Source organism: Lactuca virosa, chromosome 3, assembly GCF_052849685.1.
Source record: "Lactuca virosa cultivar CGN04683 chromosome 3, Lactuca_virosa_CGN04683_v6, whole genome shotgun sequence".
Taxonomy (NCBI): Eukaryota; Viridiplantae; Streptophyta; class Magnoliopsida; order Asterales; family Asteraceae; genus Lactuca; species Lactuca virosa.
In genome coordinates, this window is record NC_136428.1 from 379203404 (window position 1) to 379216989 (window position 13586).

Sequence of the window (13586 nt, forward strand, 5' to 3'; positions counted from 1 at the left end):
TAATTTTGGGTTGTCACATCATCCCCCCGTTAGAGAGAATTTCGTCCCGAAATTAGAGTTTAATAAATTAAGTAGTTACAAATAACTAAGCGAAAAGTTGAGGATATTTCAATTTCATTTGATCCTCACGCTCCCAAGTGAATTCGGGTCCCCGCTTGGCATTCCAGCGAACCTTCACTATAGGAATACGGCTTTGATTTGTTTGTTTGACTTCTCAGTCCATGATTTCTAATGGTTCTTCCACGAAGTTGAGGCTCTCGTCGATCTCGATTTCGTCGAGTGGAATAAAAAGAGTCTCGTCGAACAGACACTTTTTCAAGTTCGAGACGTGGAAAACAGGATGTATGTTACTTAGTTCTTGAGGTAGTTGAAGTTTGTAAGCTACGGGACCGATCCTAGCAAGAATCTTGAATGGTCCTATATACCTTGGATTCAACTTGTCACGTTTTCCAAAGAGTACCATGCCCTTCCAGGGTGAGACTTTCAACATAACGGGATCACCAACCTGGAACTCCAAAGGTTTTCTTCTTTTGTCAGCGTAGCTTTTCTGTCTATCTCTGAAAGCTTTAAGTCGCTCTTGGATTTGTACGATTTTCTCTGTGGTTTCACGAATGATTTCCGGACCAGTGAGAGTACTGTCAGGAACTTGACTTCTAGCTAGCTGCGTGTCGCCCACTTCAGCCCAGCACAGAGGTGATCTGCACTTGCGGCCATAGAGAGCTTCAAATGAGGCAGCCTTTATACTCGTGTGATAACTCTTGTTGTAGGAAAATCCTACAAGGGGTAAATGAGTATCCCATGCCTTCCCAAAGTCTACCACGCAGGCTCGCAACATATCTTCCAAAGTTTGAATCGTCCTCTCACTTTGTCCGTCAGTTTGTGGATGGTAGGCTGTACTCATGTCCAACCTAGTTCCCAAAGATTTTTGTAAAGACTTCCAGAAACGAGAAGTGATACTACTATCTCGGTCAGAAATAATAGATATTGGCACACCATGCAGTCTAACGATTTCCTTGAGGTAAGTTCTTGTTAATTTCTCCATTTTGGCGGTCTCTTTGATTGGCAAGAAGTGTGCGGATTTGGTTAATCTATCGACGATTACCCAAATAGTATCATAACCTCCCGATGTCTTGGGTAACTTGGTTACGAAATCCATTGTAATCCGCTCCCACTTCCATTCCGGTATTTCAGGTTGTTGTAGTAAACCTGAAGGTTTCTCGTATTCTACCTTGACTTTGGCACAAGTAAGGCACTTGCCCACAAAGGTAGCAATTTCGGCCTTCATGTTTGGCCACCAGTATAGTTTCTTGAGGTCCAGGTACATCTTGTCTGAACCCGGATGAATGGAGTATCGATTTTTGTATGCTTCATTATAACCACATCTCGGTAACCACCGAACTTTGGTGTCCAGATCTGGTTCATGAAACAATAGACTCCATCATCCCTGACTCTGAAGTTTTTATCCATTCCTCTCAAAGTTTCGCCTGCCACGTTTTCAGGTTTTAAGGCCTCGAGTTGAGCCTCTCTGATCTGTGTGGACAGATGTGAATGGATTGTCATGGTCAACGACTTTACTCAGCGTCGCGAGTATTCTTTTCTGCTAAGGGTGTCAGCTACTACGTTAGCTTTACCAGGGTGATAAAGTATCTCACAATCGTAATTGTTCAGTAGCTCTACCCATCGTCGTTGTCTCATGTTTAGCTCTTTCTGATTGAAGATGTGCTCGAGACTTTTATGGTCCGTGAATACTGTGCATTTCGTGCCATATAAGTAATGTCTCCATATCTTTAGAGCAAATACTACTGCTCCTAGTTCAAGGTCATGTGTTGTATAGTTGACTTCATGCGTCTTTAACTGTCTTGAGGCATAGGATATAACCTTTCCGCTTTGCATAAGAACACATCCAAGCCCTTGATTGGAAGCATCACAGTACACTACAAAATCCTCTGTTCCTTCAGGAAGAGATAGGATTGGTACACTACACAAGCCTCGTTTCAGCGTTTAGAACGTTGTTTCTTGCTTCTCTCCCCAACTAAACGTTACACCCTTTTGCGTCAGGGTGGTAAGAGGCTTAGCTATTCGAGAGAAATTCTGAATGAATCTGCGGTAATAGCCAGCAAGACCTAAGTATTGACGGATTTCTGTAGGTGTTTTGGGTGCTGACCAGTTTTCAATTGCCTTTATTTTGGAAGGGTCGACGTGTATTCCTTCTGAACTGACCACGTGACCTAGGAAATCAACCTTCCTGATCCAAAATTCACACTTTGAAAACTTCGCATAAAGTTTCTCTGTTCTAAGAGTTTGCAAAACTTGACGAAGATGTTGGCTATGATCCTCTTCACTTCTTGAGTAGATAAGGATGTCGTCAATGAAGACTATGACGAATTTGTCCAAGAATGGACGACACACTCTGTTCATTAGATCCATAAACACAACAGGTGCATTCGTCAATCCGAATGGCATCACTACGAATTCATAATGACCATAAAGAGTTCTGAACGCGGTTTTGGGAATGTCATCCTCCAAAATTCGTAATTGATGATACCCGGATCTTAAGTCTATCTTTAAGAAGTAGCTCGCACCTTGAAGTTGTTCAAACAGATCATCAATGCGAGGCAGAGGGTATCGAGTCTTAATGGTAAGTTTATTCAGCTCACGGTAGTCTATGCACATACGGAATGATCCATCCTTCTTCTTCACGAATAAAACCGGTGCTCCCCAGGGTGAGAAGCTTGGTCTTATAAAACCTTTGCTAAGAAGTTCGTTAAGCTGGCTGGATAATTCCTGCATTTCTGAAGGTGCAAGACGATAAGGAGACTTGGCAACAGGGGTAGCCCCTGGAACTAAATCGATTCTGAACTCGACTTGTCGTTTGGGAGGTACTCCTGGAAGATCATCGGGAAAAACGTCAAGAAAGTTACAGACTTCAGCAATTTTCGCGATATCTTTCACTTCTTGCTTTTTGTCTACAACATGAGCTAAGAAAGCACAGTACTCTTTGCGAAGGTATTTATGTGCCTTGATGCAAGAAATGATTTGGAGGTTTGTTCCAGGTTTGTCGCCGTAAATAACAAGAGTTTCATTAGATGGTAAATTCAGACGAATGGCTTTTTCATAACTTAGGATGTCAGCACGGTTAGGACACAACCAATCCATACCTATTATAACGTCGAAACTCTTGATAGAGAGCGGCATAAGGTCAATAGGAAACGAATAGTTATTCAAAGTAAGTGTACATACTATGTATATATCGTTGGTGGATTCGGATTTCCCATTAGCCATTTCGACCGTGAATGTTTCTTTTAATGGTTGAGAGTTTTGATTTAGCAAGTGTTTGAAATTATGGCTCACAAAGCTCTTCTCAGCACCACAATCAAATAGAATGCATGGATAAGTGTTGTTGAGAAGAAACGTACCCGTAACTACTACGGGATTTGCCACTGCTTCTTCCTGGCCCAAGGCTAAAATTCTCCCCACTCCACCTGCATTTCCAGCTTTAGGACAATCTCTCTTGAAATGCCCCACTTCACCACATTGATAGCATGCTTGACCCACTCCAGTAGCAGGTACTTGGTTAAGTGGCTGGGGTGGTGCTCTATAGAATCGGGCAGTATGCCCTTTCCTATTGCAGTTACGACACTGCATTTCCCGGTAATTCCTATTATGGTGAAAATTGCACTTGTTGCACTTGGGGAGGTTTCCAGCATAAGGCTTGGCATGTGCTGGATTAACAGAAACAACAGCAGGTACAATAGTAGCATTAACTGTAACTAGTTGTTGTTTCTTTGAGGGATCTTGTGAAAACTTGCCCTTCCTTTTGTTCCTACCCTTCTTCTTGTTGTTGTTGTTGTCATTGTTGTTGTTGTTTCCCTTCGGTTGTTCTGGTACAACAACCACTGAGTGTTGATGGGCTCCGTGGTCGATAAGAGACTGTGCCAACTCTTTGGCACTGTCAAAAGTAACAGGCCTCGCAGCTAAAACACTTGATTGAATTTTGGGCGACAACCCCCAAATATATCTCTCAATTTTCTTGCTCTCCAGAGCAACCATATCCGGGCAAACAATTGCCAGATCACAGAATCTACTAGTATAGGTTGATATATCAGAACCAACCATTGAAAGACCCTAGAGTTCCTGCTCAAGTTTTTGGACTTCGCCTCGCGGGCAATATTCCCGCATTAGCATGGTCTTGAAGTTTTCCCAGCTTATTGAATTAGCCACAACCAGAGTAAGTGACTTAACGTGGCCATTCCACCATGTTAAAGCCCTTTCTGAAAAAGTACAAGTAGCGAACTTGACCTTGTTGCTCTCTGGACAGGCACAGATTTCGAAAACTGCTTCTGTCTTTTCTATCCACTGTCTTATGCCATAACTCCCCCGGTTCCATTAAAGGTCCTGGGTTTGGCATTGGAAAAATCTTTATAAGTGCACTCTCGCGAGTACCCATGACCTTCGCCATGGTTAGAAGGATTTGCACTAGCTCCTGACCCACTATATCCAGGAGTATTAATTTGAGACATGGCAGCAGCTACAGCCGCCGTGACCGCTGCTTGGAACATAGAGGGGTCAAACTGAGGAGGTGGTGGCGGAGGTGGCACCGGTGGTTCATTTACATTGCGATGTCTTGGATTTCTACGAGGACGCATATTTTTCTATACCAGTCAAAAGATACAAACAGGGTAAGATATCAAGAGTGAATATGAATTTTGATATCTTTGAACTAAAACATATAGTTCAACACTAATCTTGTAATGAATTGGAAATAGAAGTCTACAACAAGTACAACTTGTAACAGGAAGATATAAAATCGAATGGTTATTTTTCAAAGGTTGTGAAAATGCAAGTCGATTACATTGGCATATTGAATACATAGAGTCTAGAAAACTTGACCTTAACTAGGTCTACAATACACCAAATTCTGAGGAAATATTGACATCATACAGACCTACCGAAAAATAAAATTTTCATGGTCTTACAGAAAAACATGAAAAATAACACTAAAACCTATCCATAGAGGCGCCGGACCTTGGAAAACCGGACGAGGGTTAGGATTTTGAGCAACTAGTGGTGGATTATAGGCTTCTGATTCGGAATTATTCTCTTCAGGAAAATTTTCAGTAAAGTCATCATCTAAGGGAATCTCGTTATTTTCCTCTGGTTCTGCATCTTGTTCTTGATTGGGGAAATATAGGTCTCCAGGTATGTGAAATCCATCCATTGTTATCTAAGCGAGAATAGGGATAAGAGATATAGAATATAGTTAGTAACGATTGATTAAGAATACAAGTTTCTACGAGAGATATCTATAATTAACAAGTAATATATTATGTATACTTTTTCTAGGTATCACTATAAATATAAAGTGTATACTAATTATATATAACTTGGATATAATCGACCTTTGATTAAATGACCTGGCTCTAAATCCACAACCAAACAAGGAACGGGTTATGAAGCTAGATCACATATTCTAAGTCTATATAACTTTAATTATATATAATTGTAATATACCCTTAATATTTACAATTCTACCCTTAATTGTTCTATTATTTTCACATGTTTGTTATTAGTATATAGTGCCTAAAATACCCATATAGTATTTTAATATTTATGTTCTGTTCTAGAGTTCTTCTGAATATGTATGGTAAGTTTTAGACATGTCACAACACCACTATCACTCCTAAACACATGTTGGTCATATCTCAAATCAATATAGTTGATCAGGCTATATTAATCCCAGATATAATTACATAACTGCCCAGGTTTGACTGTAATGTTCAACATCCAAATACTTTTAAGTTCTTATGATTGTGATATTGTACTTGTAAGTATCAGTGTTAGTATACTTCTTGTAAAATACTTAAATTTTTTAAAGTATACTTGTAGTCAGAGCTCTCAGCCCCAAATGTATTTATAGTTTGTATATCTTTTATGGATTGATATACTAAGTTCACTATAAACAATGCTCTGATACCAATCTGTCACACCCCCAAACCAGACGGCGGAAACGTCTGGGGGTGGAGGACTTCATTTGTAGTATCACAACACATGCATTATACTAATCAGAGTACAAACAACCACTGTATTTAAAAAAGTATAAATATTTACATGTGTTTCGACCTTGTATTATGAAACTAAATAGTTGTACAAAAGAAGAAGACAAGACATAAATAGCTCCATCTTCTCAAAAGCTCGGGGTGTACCTGCCTACTGGTTCCCTGAGAATACAAGTAATTTGAAAAGAGAGTATCAACATAAAGTTGAGTGAGTGCATAAGTATTAATGTTTTGAAAGAATGCCTTTTGTTTCTTGAATATGTAACTGTTTCCAGAAAATCCTATATTTTCTGATGTATATGAAAAGTAGTTTTAGTTGCATAGAACTGTTCTATTTGTAAACCAATGTTCTATATTTGTAATCCTTTTGTAAACTTGTATCTATGAGTATGTCTGAATTCATGAACTGTTATTGTAAACTGTAATGTATTACTGTAAACTATATCTGTTAAACTAGTACTTTGAAATAGTACATAAGTTTAGTTAACTATACACTAACGTATTGTTAATATCTTTTAATGAGTTATTATAACCATACTGACTAGATGGCCTAACCCAACGCTATGAGTGCGCTGAACACATGTTGATAACAATTTGTCACTCATAGGCGTGTATGCCTGACTGTAGCTAGCAGTCCGAGTGCGGGGTTGTCAATCCCAATATAGATCTATACACACATTGTTTCGATCCCCGGCTGGAGATTCTGGTTATAATGTCAGGACTTTACTATATTGTTTAAAAGAATTAAACAATTTGGACTACTTGACTCATAAAAGCATATAAACGTTACATATATAATACTTATGAAAACTCAATCATTCTGAAATAAATGATTAATAGTATGTTCTTGAATTAGTACTCTTAACCTGTATCTGAAAGAATGTATACGCTTGGATAGTTTTGAATTAAACCTTTGTTTTTGTAAAACAATGTACTCTAGTATGCTTGAATCATGAATTAATGTTCTGTGAATCATAAATTATACCTATTATAATTTATATGTACTTTCTGTATTGATACCTAGTATTCATGAATACAACCCCTTGCTCAACTTGTTACAAAGGGTAATTGAAACTAAATGAACAAACTTTTATACTTGTATACATATACAAATATATATAAATAAAATTTAAATGACACTCGGACAAATAACTGATACTTGTAATCCCACATCCAAACAAGGAAAAGGAACCAAAGTGGGTTATCAGTCCTAAATCTTTTAAATCTTATTTATATAAATATATGTATACTAGTATGATTTTTTGGGGAAAAATATAAGTTTATAAAATATTTAAAAGAAGTTTGATATTTTGAAATTCATTTTGGTGACTTGATGTCATTTTGAAACATCATTGAAAACCATTTGATTTAATGATAACTGAAATCCATTTTGATAAGATATTTGAAATCACTTGTTTATAACACAAAAACTTTCTGTTAGACTTGTATCCCCCCCCCCCCCTTAAAACAGTAAAAACTATGAAAATATGGTGGTATGAACTCACCTGTAGTGAGTAGTTTGGATGAAAGAGTGGTATAGGATGTTAGGTGTCAAGTGAAGACTTGAGCACACACACGGATCCTATTTAGCATATAATGACACATATATGTATATAATTAGTGCATAAACAACTAATCATGAAAGGTAACACCCTATTAGACTAGGAAACCCAAAGATTGAAGTGCTACAATCACATATGATTGCATACTAAGGGTTTATGGCCATTCTAGGGAGTTTACGGCCAAAATGGCATGACCAAGGGAGTTCACAGCCATGAGTTTACGGCCCTATGTGATTTCGGCCAATGATTTTACGGCCCCATGAGTTTACGGTCGTAAACTCATGCTACTTTGTGCATATGGGTGTTTTAAAGGGCTTAAAGCATTGAGGAAGGGTTCTAGGTTCATGTCCAAGCCTTAGGAAGAGTTTAAGGTCCAAATGCACCCATATTAAGGGTTTACGGCCAAGGGAGATGCTCTTGGTCGTAAACTCTTGTTTTTCTTGGGAAAAGCTTGATTTCAAGACTAGAATCAAGAGTCTTAACTAGATAGCAAGTATATAAGAGGGTACTTACGATTTAGAAGCTTAGAAGAGTAGATTTAGTCCCAAAGAACTTATTTGTTCTTAATGTTCTTGAGGATCTTGAAGATCTAGACCCAAAAGATGGAATTCATGGATGAATTCAAAGGTGATTCAAGAATAAGAGATGTACTAACACATAGATGGAAGAAATCACTTACATTTTTGAGGGTTTTGAAGCAAGATCCTATGATACTTGAGAGAGTTTTCGAGTTCCTAGCCTTGGAAATGGTAAAAGTGGAGAAAAATGGCCCAAGCTTCATACTTATAGGCTAGAGTTTACGGGCACCATGAGTTTACGGCCGTAAACTCATGTGTCCTGGCCCGAAACTCCTCATTGAGGGGTTTATGGCTTGATTGATGGTTTTTAACTTCAGTTGACCCAATCTAACACTTGATCCTTTGATATACTAGGCTTAGAATGCTCAAACAGACTCTAAACAGTGATAAAAATTAGCAGAAACAAGTCTGACTTTGACTGAATTGAATGGTTGTACAAGATAGAAATTCCGGGTTGTCACATTATGTAACTGCATAGGTGGTGTATTGCATCTATATTTCAGTAGTGAGAGAAATAGAAGCTGATTATCGCCGGAGAGGTGAGTCTCTTCACTATACTCATGGGTCGAAGGCACCAATGCTGACCCACTGGATTATGTTGTAGGATGAAAGTTATCTTTGTGACACTTGCTGACATGCATGTATGTGCTTGTTATCTTTGTGACTCTTGCTGATATGTTTGTATGCTTATGTATGTGGGGTGAAATAGACCCGTTCGATTGGAAAATACCGATTGAGCTGAAATAGACTCGGGGGTAAAATAGACCTGAGGGTGAAATACACCCGCACGGTTGAAAATGACCGATTGAGTTGAAATAGACTCGGGGGTGAAATAGACCTGTTATAGCTTCGATAGCTTCGAGCTGATATGTATGTATGGTATACGGTATTTTAGGGAACTCACTAAGCTTTGTTCTTACGATTTCTTGTTAGTTGTTTCAGGTACTTTCAGTTACAAGGGGAAGAGCTCGATGTGATTGCACCGCATCCACCAGTGTTCCGTATTATATGACTTGTTTTGTACTCTGATAAATATATGACATGTTTTTATACTCTGATGGGGTTTCGGATTGAATGAATGGTTTTTTTTATTGGGTTAAAGAAAATTTTTCACTTAATACTTTTGGGACATTACAAAAAAATGAAAATTGGGATTTGCAAGATAAAACCGAAGTATGATGTCTATATATGAAAGACAAAATACATTGCTTAAATAATCAAGTCTTCAATTATAGGGTTAAGGCTTCAACCAATGCATCAAATGTTTAGAGGTCAGGCACATGTGATACCACCCACTGCCACCCTAGCACATGGCCATTGGTGGCCATGGCCAGAGGCCACGGTGGCTTATGGCGGTGATAGCGAAATCCAACCAAAAGATAAAAAAAAGATTTATCGAAATGTGACAGTTTCGATATTGACAGCTAACTATAACTTCGATATAGGAGACTTCAATATCAGCAACACTCAAAAGATACTTTCGACATTTTAGGTTCTTTGCAACAAAATCAAAACTCTACATTCTCCCCCTTTGTGAATAACAACATGATCTTTTTAGAATGATGGTAAAATCATTACAGCTTCCAAAAGGGTCTTCCTAATCTCCATGTACCATCCAAGAATCTTTTGAATCTCCTTTTTTTTATCTTGAAGCTTTGCACTTCTTCCTCCATGGCTATTAAAAACCCAAAAATCGGATTGGTCATCTCTAGCTAGTTATCGACGGGATATGATATAAGGGGAAAGTTCAATGGTGCAAGGGTTTAACGAATATCAAGGCTTCGTCTCTTGATCTCCAGTAAAGAAAAATGGAAGATGTAGCCTTTCGGGACAAAAGATAAGGGAGGAGGTGTGATAGTGTTCGTCTCCTCCATATGCAAGTTCAGTTCTAGTGCAAGTAATCGAAATTTAAGGGTGATGAGTCTGCACCCCAATTTATAGAGCTACATGGTGAATCCTCCATATCTTGATCATGTTTAATGAAAGATGAAAAAAATATCCGGAGAGAGAAAACATTGTGTGTGCGTGTCGGGTTTTAGATGGAAGCAAGACCTCCATCGTGAAATAATTTCAATAATATGAGGGTTCATCGTGACCCACTTATTTTTTATGTTTTATTTCTTTAGAGAGCTCTGGTTGTCTCCTCTGAAATGGTTCCCGATATGCAGCAACGCAACGGTGTGTATGTGTATGTGAGAGAGAGAGAGAGAGAGAGTGTGTGTGTGTGTGTGTGTGTGTGTGTCAAGATGCCAACTAGATAGTCAAAAGCCATGTAGAGGATATCTCAGTGCCACATGGGCCAATTCTACAGACAAAGAAAATGGTAACCGAGTTACCCCTTCAGTTTTTCAAAAAGGGTCATTTAAACCCAAAAAATTCGAGTTTATGCCTCTAGGAAACAAAAAAAATAATAATATATGTGACCTTTTAAAATAAATGTAAAAGGTTTGTAGGGTTAGATTGACATATAAAAAGTTCAAAAATTATTTTTTCGTTGCACTTTTTTTTCAAATTTTTGAAATTATCCTAATTCATCATCATCGTCGTCAACATCATCATCATCATATGTCTTTTTTCTATTATTTTTCAAAAAGATACTAGTTTTTGTGATCTACACCAAGAACAAACCCAAAATATGTCTTTTTACAGTCTAAAATCAAGTATAAACACTGAATTACATGTTGAAAAAAAAATCAAATAATTTCGAATACATATGAGTGAGTTATGCGTAGTTTTTTTAATGACATAATTAAAAAAAATGTTCAGACAGAAAAAACATAGAATTGATAAGCTGTATTTCGGGGACTATATCTGATTCAGTATTTAACAAAAATAAATTTACAGTCTAAAATCAAGTACAAAAACCAAATTACATTCTGGAAAAAATCAAGTAATTCTGACTTCATACGAGTGAGTTATTCATAGTTTAAAAATGGGACAAAATTAAAAAAAAAGTATCGAAACAGAAACAAATCCAACATTGATATGCTTTCTTCCAGGGCCTATATATCATTTAACATTTAACCAAAATATCTCTTTTTATAGTCTAAAATCAAGTAAAAGGCCAAATTACATTCTGGAAAACAAATTAAGTAATTCCGACTTCATATGAGTAAGTTATGTGTATTTTAAAAACGGGACAAAAAAAGCGTGGAAACATAAAAATGCAGCATTGATATGTTATCTTTTGGGGGCTATATATGATTCAATATTTAACCGAAATATGTATTTTTATAGTCTAAAATCAAGTACTAACACCAATTTACATTACGGAAAAAATCAAATAATTCCGACTCCATATAAACGAGTTATGCATATTTTAAAAAGCTGGACAAAATTCAAAAAAAAATGTTGAAACAGGAAAAAAAGTAATAGAATTTTAGTTCGGTTCCGGTTTTTTAACAGGGTTTTTATGGAACGAACTAGTGTTAGAACCGGGACCAAATTTTCATATTGTGAATAACCGATAATCAATCACTTTTAGTGAATCTAGTTCGGTTCCAATTATTCCGGTTCTAAATCTCATTCCTTATTAAATACTATATTTAGCGAAATCATTTACCAAAATTAGAGCTCAAAACTTCATATACACCCCTTAAGTCTTTACACCCTATAACTCAAATTGTAAAATCTACATTCTAAGTCATATCATTAAGCTTAATCCATCATATTTTATGAATTATATGGATGAATTACGAAGCTAGGGTTTCATAATTACCATTACAGTGTCATAAGCCCGATTTTTGTCAATAAGATGAACTCTCCTTACTATTTTTAGTGTTAAAACCATAGAATTCAACACTAAAATCGGATTGTCCATGATATTTAATAATAAATTAGATTTAATGTAAAAAATAGGGTGTTTCACCACTAATAAAGATTAAATTTCAAAGAGATGGAAGAATGACTACATTAATGCTTCTTTTTTCAGGATTTAGTGTTTGAATTTAACCAAAGCTTAAAAAAAGTCTCCAATTTGAATTCTCTCTCAAATTTTTAGTTTCCTTCGTCTCCTCATCCTTCTAGTACTTATAAATGAAAAAGATGGGAGTTAGGATTAAGACATCCAAACTTTTATCTTTTAGCAAAATTGGTCCTTCATGTAACATTCGGATTCTCGAAGTACTTTTGATATCTTTGTTTTGAAGTTTTTTGGGTCACCACGAGGTGGTGGAGGCACCACCACGACATGGCAAAGTCAGGTATGCCACAAATTTCATTTAAGTCGCCATGGCGTGGCAAACCTTAGCCATGGTGTGGCAGCTGCTGGAGACTAAACCCTAATCTATCCGGGTTTTGCACCCTATTTAAATGAAAGAAGAGGCTAAGGTTTGATCATCCTCAGCCTCCCTCACCCTTAAAACTACAAAAACCCTAACCCTAATTCCTCTTTGTGTTTGTCAACTCATCTTGGAGTTTTGGTTTCTTGTGAAGGAAGAAGAAGCATTAAGAAGGATTGTGGTGCATCTTGGATAACTTGAGGATCTACCTTGGACATCTCTGGATCTTGGTAAGTGTTCAAGATCCTAGCTTTATGCTTTTTTGTTGATAGATCTAGGGTTTTGTCCCATTTTCCTTCCTTTTTGGACTTGTTGGAGTGGTTGGATCTCATAAAGTTGGCAACTTTATGGATTGTAGTTGTCCGTTTGGGGTTATATGTGAGGGATATGAAGATTTATGGTATATTTGGTCCCATGCTTGAGTTTAAGTCCTCTTTATCCATATTTTGACCTAAAATGGAGGACACATGCATTGGACATGCATGTCCATAAGGCACTCATCTTTATGACCTTTGGGGTGAAGGAAAACCTTCTAGTGAGTTGGAGCTTATGTTATTCGGGATCTAGGACTTATTGGTTAAGTTGTGCTCCTTATGGACTTAAAGAAACTAGGTTTTGAGATCTCGGTCTTTTTTCGTGTGTCTTAATAGGTAAAGTTGGAAACTTTATCCATTGAGACCTTGGGGAGGTGTTGATCTGTGAGTTTGAACCCTTGGAATGAAGCAGAAATGACTTAATCTAATTAAGTCATTCAGACCAGTCCCCACGACGTGGCACTAGGCCGCCATGCCGTGGCGATTTGGGGTTTCACGACTGGTCGGGTTGGACTTGTGTGCCACGATGTGGCAGTCAGCTGTAAAGGAATATTGGGTCTTGAATGTTAACCGTTGACCTTGAGGGTTGACTTTTTGACCTGGTTGACTTCTAGGTCAATTGTATGTTAGTAGACTAAGGATTTATCTTGTTTGGTTGATTAGGTGGTGTTTGGTACTCGATTCTGGTTTGTGAGAGCGGTTAACTTTTGTCTGGGATAGTGAGGTGAGTCTTCTCACAGTATTTGCGGGTCGAAGGAACCAATGTCGACATATTGGTTATGTTTATAGTATGCTA